The 6,204-nt window shown below is 48.3% G+C and overlaps 1 protein-coding gene across 1 annotated transcript in view; it reads right to left on the bottom strand.

Moving 5' to 3' along the window:
- Nucleotides 1–5,929: 5,929 nt before the first annotated feature.
- PPME1 (protein phosphatase methylesterase 1) overlaps nucleotides 5,930–6,204 on the bottom strand; it is a 25,427-nt gene continuing 25,152 nt past the window's right edge. The window contains exon 14 of the mRNA XM_070943025.1: nucleotides 5,930–6,204. This exon is cut by the window's right edge and continues 845 nt beyond it. The gene's annotated coding sequence lies outside the window, so the exon portion shown is untranslated.

The following is a 6,204-nucleotide window of genomic DNA, read 5'->3' as shown; positions in this document are numbered from 1 at the left end:
GAGGCTCCAGATGTGTCCAAATTTTATTTATTTAACTTTTGAGGATTGATAGTTTGGGAAAAAAAGAGCCTTGGTGGCGCAGCAGACTAAAGCACTGTTAAGTAAAGCCAGCTGCCTGCAATTACTGCGAGTTCGAATCTCACCAGGCTCAAGGTCGACTCAGCCTTCCATCCTTCCGAAGGTAGGTTAAAAGAGGACCCAGTTTGTGGGGGCAATAAGCTGACTTTGTATAAATATACAAAAGTATGAAGGCTATTGCTTAACGCATTGTAAGCCGCCCTGAGTCTCCGGAGAAGGGCGGCATATAAATCAAATTTAAAAACAAAATGCCTTGGTGGCGCAGCAGACTAAAGTGCTGTTAAGTAGCACCAGCTGCCTGCAATTACTGCAAGTTCGAATCTCAGCAGGCTCAAGGTTGACTCAGCCTTCCATCCTTTCTAAGGTAGGTAAAATGAGGACCCTATTTGTGGGGGCAATAAGCTGACTTTGTATAAAAAAGAACACCACTTAGGGGGGGCCAAAAAGCCCTACTAAGCAGGTATATACAAAAGTATGAAGGCTATTGCTTAATGCATTGTAAGCCGCCCTGAGTCTCCAGAGAAGGGCGGCATATAAATCGAACCAATAAATAAACAATAAATAAATAAAAACTGTTTGGGCTGCAAAGGAGAAGCACACACTTGGGTGTGCAAGACAATAGAAGTGTCTTTGTCACAACTGCTGCCCCGAAATGAGGTGCAGGAAGAGCCGGGCAGCTGTTGGGATATTATGGGATGTGCCCACGAAGGGCTGAAAGTGAGTAAAAATAGTTTTTTTTTTAAAAAAAAATTGATTTATATGCCGCCCTTCTCCAGAGACTCAGGGCGGCTTACAGTGCGCTAAGCAATAGCCTTCATCCTTTTGTATATTTATACAAAGTCAGCTTATTGCCCCCACAAACTGGGTCCTCATTTTACCCACCTTAGAAAGGATGGAAGGCTGAGTCAACCTTGAGCCTGGTAAGATTCGAACCTGCAGTAATTGCAGGCAGCTGAATGTTAATAACAGGCTATTAGTCTGCTGCGCCACCAGGCTCCTGTGGTCATCAATATTTGACTGATGACCACAACGGAGCCTGGAATTTCCGTTGCTAAGCAAAACAGTTCTTAAGGGAGTCGTGTTCCCTTTTGCGGCCTTTTTTTTGCCACCGTTGTTAAGTGAGTCACTGCAGTTGCTAAGTGAATCATGAAGAGGGGAACTGTAGGGCCATGGATGGTCTCTGATCTGGGTTGTTTTCTTGCCGATGTTTCATAACCCAACGAGGGAACCTCGTCAAGTGCAAACCTCACTCCCTTCTAGCATTGATGATGTTACCTAGTTGGGTCACAAAACGTCTGCAAGAAAACCCAGCTCAGACAGCATCAGCCACATAGCCCTCCTCTTCCTCTTCCTCCTCTCTGCAAACCCCACTCCCTTCTAGCACTGAGGATGTTTGGGGAAACGAAACGTCTGTAAGAACATTGGCGGGTCAACTTATTTTCTCTATACTTATTATATATTGTTATACATCAACTTATTGTCTGTAAGAAAATAAGGGGGGGGGGGTCAAACTGTTTTCCAAAGCACCAGAAGGCAAGACAAGAAACAACGGATGGAAACCAATCAAGGAAAGAAACAACCTGGAATTAAGGAGAAATTTCCTGACAGTGAGCACAATTAACCAGTGGAACTGCTTGCCACCAGAAGTTGTAAATGCTCCACTGGAGGTTTTAATGAAGAGAATGGACAGTTACTTGTCTGAAATGGTATAGGGCAGTGATGGCTAACCTTTTTGCCATCGCGTGCCAAAAGTGGGGGGAGCGGGGGGGTGTTGGGTGAATGCGTGCCCACACCCATAATTCTATGCGCCCCCCCACACACACACACGTGCTTCCCCTGCTTTTGGCATGCGATGGCACGGTGGGCCTGATAGGCTCATTTTTCATCTTCCCCAGGCTCCAGAGCCTTTCTAGGAGCCTGGGGAGGATGAAAACTGCCTTCCCCACCCCCCCAGAGGCCGGAAACAGCCTGTTTGCCAACTTCCAGTGTGCCCAGAATGCCCGAAAATCAGTTGATCGGCGTGCACATGTGCACCAGAGCTGTGCTTGCGTGCCCACTGATATGGCTCTGTGGGCCACCTGTGACACGCGTGCCATAGGTTCGCCATCACGGGTATAGGGTCTCCTGCTCGAGCAGGGGATGGACTAGAAGACCTCCAAGGTCCCTCATAACTCTATTCTTGATAGATTGATTGAAGCTCAGAAAGCACCAAGGACCCCTCCAGTCAAGGCCTTCTCAACCGAAACACCGTCAAGTTGTTCAGGCTTCAATTATTTTATTTTATTATTTTAATAATTTATTAGATAATCCTCTCTTTTGATTAGTTTTATTGTTTTCACGTGAGGTTTTATATTCTTGTAAGCCGCCTTCAGTCGCCATGTGTGAATAGGCGGCAATAGAATTTCCAAATAAATAAACTCGCTCAATACGGTCACTCATGCCCTCGTTACTTCCCGCCTGGACTACTGCAATGCTCTCTACATGGGGCTCCCCTTTAGGAGCACCCGGAGGCTCCAGCTGGTCCAGAATGCGGCCGCGCGGGTGGCTATGGGAGCGACGTGGTGCTCCCGTGTGACCCCCCCTCCTGCACGAGCTGCACTGGCTCCCGGTGGTCTTCCGGGTGCGCTTCAAGGTTTTGGTTACCACCTTTAGAGCGCTCCATGGCCTAGGACCTGGGTACTTACGAGACCGCCTTCTGCTACCAATAGACCGCCTTCTGCTCACCGACCAGTACGCTCCCATAGAGAGGGGCTCCTCCGGGTGCCGTCGGCCAAACAGTGTCGACTGGCGGCCCCCAGGGGGAGAGCCTTCTCTGTGGGGGCACCCGCCATCTGGAACGAGCTCCCCCCGGAGATACGGAAGATCCCGGACCTGCGCACGTTTCGTCGTGCTCTCAAAACATTTTTATTTCAGCAGGCTGGCCTGGGCTAACTCTCCTCTTTTAAATTTTTTAATTGTTTTAATCTGTTTTACAAATTGGGTGTTTTAAATTTGTTTTCGGCCAACATATTTAATAATTTTAATGGACTTTTAATGTTTGTATTATCTGTATTTTATCTTGGCTGTTCACCGCCCTGAGTCCTTCGGGAGTAGGGCGGTATAGAAATTTGATAAAAATAAATAAATAAATTTCCAAGCCAACACGAATGGACTTCAACTCCCAGAATTTCCCCAGCCACCATGGACTCTGTGCCTCTTAAAAGTTGCTGGGGGCAGGGGGGCAGAAATGCTGCCTTAACCCCAATAAATGAATCCAGACTACGATCACGAAATCGTTTCAGCGTATGTAAAGGAGGTGACAGATTTCCATACGGGAAATTCGCTAAGAGGGGAAAGCTGCTGGAGGAGCTCGAAGGCCGGTGTGAATCCCTGCGAATGCTTAAGGCTGCCAAGGGAGCTTAAATTTAAAAAAATGAAGAGGCCTTTACAAGCATGGGAAGTAGAGAACACTGCCACCAAGTGGTCACCAGCTGGAATTGTCCGTTATCCACGTAGTTCTCACCTTTAGGTCCGTAATTGAGAGCAGAATTTCCATGAGTAAGGAAAGAGGTTATTAAGTAAGCCGTGCCCTATTTTACCAGCTTTTTTTTTTTTGCCACGGTTGTTAAGCGAATCCCTGCGGTTGTTAAAGTGAATCTGGCCTCTCCGATTGACAGCTTGTCAGAAACCGGAATATTGGGAAGGTTAGAAACGGCAATCATAGGATGTTGCAACTCTCCTCAGTGCATTTATTTTATTTATTTATTTATTTGTTTAAATTTCTATACCGCCCTTCTCCAATGCCTAATTCTTGCACTTACATCCGCATGGTCACGTCAAAATTCAGACACTTGGCAACTGACTCGTATTTATGACAGTCGCAGTATCCCAGGGTCACGTGATCCCCTTTTGCGACCTTCTTTGCCACACAAAATCAATGGGAAGCCAGGTTCACTTAACAACCGGATTATTAATTTATCTCCTGCAGGGATTCACTTAACGACTGGGATGTTGTAAAATGGGACAAAACTCACTTAAACGTCTCGTCTAACAACATAAATTTGGGGCTGAATTGTGGTCATATGTCAAGGACTTCCTGTGTCTGCAAGCCACCTGTGCTAGAAAGGAAATGGGCGCCTAGTACACCGATTCCTTTTGGTGGGAAGATCCGTGCCACCAATGCAAAAATTGGTATATTTATCCTTGTGGCCTAAAACTTGAGGGACTTCGAGGCTTTAAGACCAAACTCCCTCCTCCTAATAATATAATAATCAAATAATTAATAATAATCTGTAATACCCTGGAACGTCAAGATCTGCCTTGGGAAGGCGAACCTATGGCACGCTTGCCAGAGGTGGCACTCTCTGTGGGTACGTGTGGTGGTGCCCCAGCACAGCTCCATCACATATCTCGCTGTCTCGCCAATAGGGGAGACGGCGTCCCCTCCTCCCCATTATGACGCCGAGCCACAATGCGAGCCTGCGTTGCCATGGGCTCGCTTCAGCCTCCTACTTGGTTTTCCTGCAGAGCTGCCGGTGTTGTGATGCCCGGCTCTCTGCCAACCAGCTGATCGCCAGCACGCTGCTCCTGGGATTCCCACCACCAGTTAATGGGTTTCTTCCCCCCCCCCCGCAGGGGGGAGGGAGGGAGAGAAAGAGAGAGAGGGAGAGGGGGGAAAGAGAGATAGAGGCAGAGAGAGAGGGAGGGAAAGAGAAAGAGGGGCAGAGGGAGAGAGGGTGGGAGGGAAAGAGAGGAGGGAGGGACGGAGGGAGAAAGAGAGGGAGAGGGGGAAAAGAGAGAGAGAGGCAGAAAGAGAGGGAGGGAAAGAGAAAGAGAGGGAGCAGAGGGTGGGAGGGAAAGAGAGAGAGGGAGGGAAAGAGAAAGAGGGCGGAAGGAGAGAGAAGGTGGGAAGGAAAGAGAGGGGGAGGGAAAGAGGGAGGGAGGGAGAGAAAGAGAGAGAGGGAGAGGGGGGAGAGATAGAGGCAGAGAGAGAGGAAGGGAAAGAAAAAGAGAGGGGGCTGAGGGAGAGAGGGTGGGAGGGAAAGAGAGAGGGAGGGAAAGAGAAAGAGAGAGGAGGGAGGGACGGAGGGAGGGAGAAAGAGAGGGAGGGAGAGATGGAAAGAGAGATAGAGGCAGAAAGAGGGAGGGAAAGAGAAAGAGGGGGCAGAGGGAGAGAGGATGGGAGGGAAAGAGGGGGGAGGAAAGGGGTAAGGGGTGGAGGGAGAGAGAGGGTGGGAGAGAGGAGGGAGGGATGGAGGGAGAAAAAGAGAGAGGGAGAGAGAGGGAGGGAAAGAGAGGGGGCAGAGGGAGAGAGGTGGGAGGGAAAGAGAGAGGGAGGGAGGGAAAGAAAAAGAGAAGGAAAGAGTGAGGGAGGGAAAGAGAAAGAGAGGGCAGAAGGAGAGAGGGTGGGAGGGAAAGAGAGAGAGGGAGGGAAAGAAAAAGAGGGAAAGAAAAAGAGGGAAAGGGAGAGAGAGGGTGGGAGAGAAAGAGAGAGAGGGAGAGAAAGAGAAAAAAAGGGAAAGAGAAATTATATTACAAAAGTTTTTTTCTTTTTTACTGTTGCTAAATGTAGTATTTCAAAAGCAGGAAAAAAAAATGAAGGGGCATAAAAGTGCATTCATCACTTTTTTCTTAGCACAATTAGCTGAACTCTGCCTTATTTATCATTATTTTAGGTAGTAAAACCTCATTATTCCGGTTAAATTGCCGAACTGGCACTTTGCGATAAATAAGTGGGTTTTGGGGTTGGGAGTTTGGGCACTCGGTCTGTAAAAGGTTCGCCATCCCTGCTGTAGGTCGATTAAAATGCCAAATTCAGCCGGAACATCTGGCCGGACGGTAATAATAATAATTAAAATAAAAAACCACAGACTTCTTTGCAGATTCTTTCCACTTTATTTGAATTCAAGGCACCACTCCCCAAAAACGGTTTGGCCACCAGAGGTGAAGAACAGGAAAAAGAAAAAAAAAGAGGCTTTGGGGAGGGGAGGGGTCTGCAGCCGCCCCTGAATCATGCCTCTCCTCAATCCCCCCCCCAATTTCCCCCCCCCTCTCCCTTGTTCCCAAACAAAAGCGTTGACGGATTCGGAGAGGGAAGAAGGCGTTTGGGCTGTGATCTCCCAGGGAAAGCCAGTGGTTCCAGGGGCA

Source organism: Pituophis catenifer, unplaced genomic scaffold (assembly GCF_029215685.1).
Source record: "Pituophis catenifer annectens isolate HBS135680 unplaced genomic scaffold, rPitCat1.0.hap2 SCAF_4, whole genome shotgun sequence".
Classification (NCBI taxonomy): Eukaryota; Metazoa; Chordata; class Lepidosauria; order Squamata; family Colubridae; genus Pituophis; species Pituophis catenifer.
This window is presented reverse-complemented; position numbering and strand designations above follow the sequence as displayed.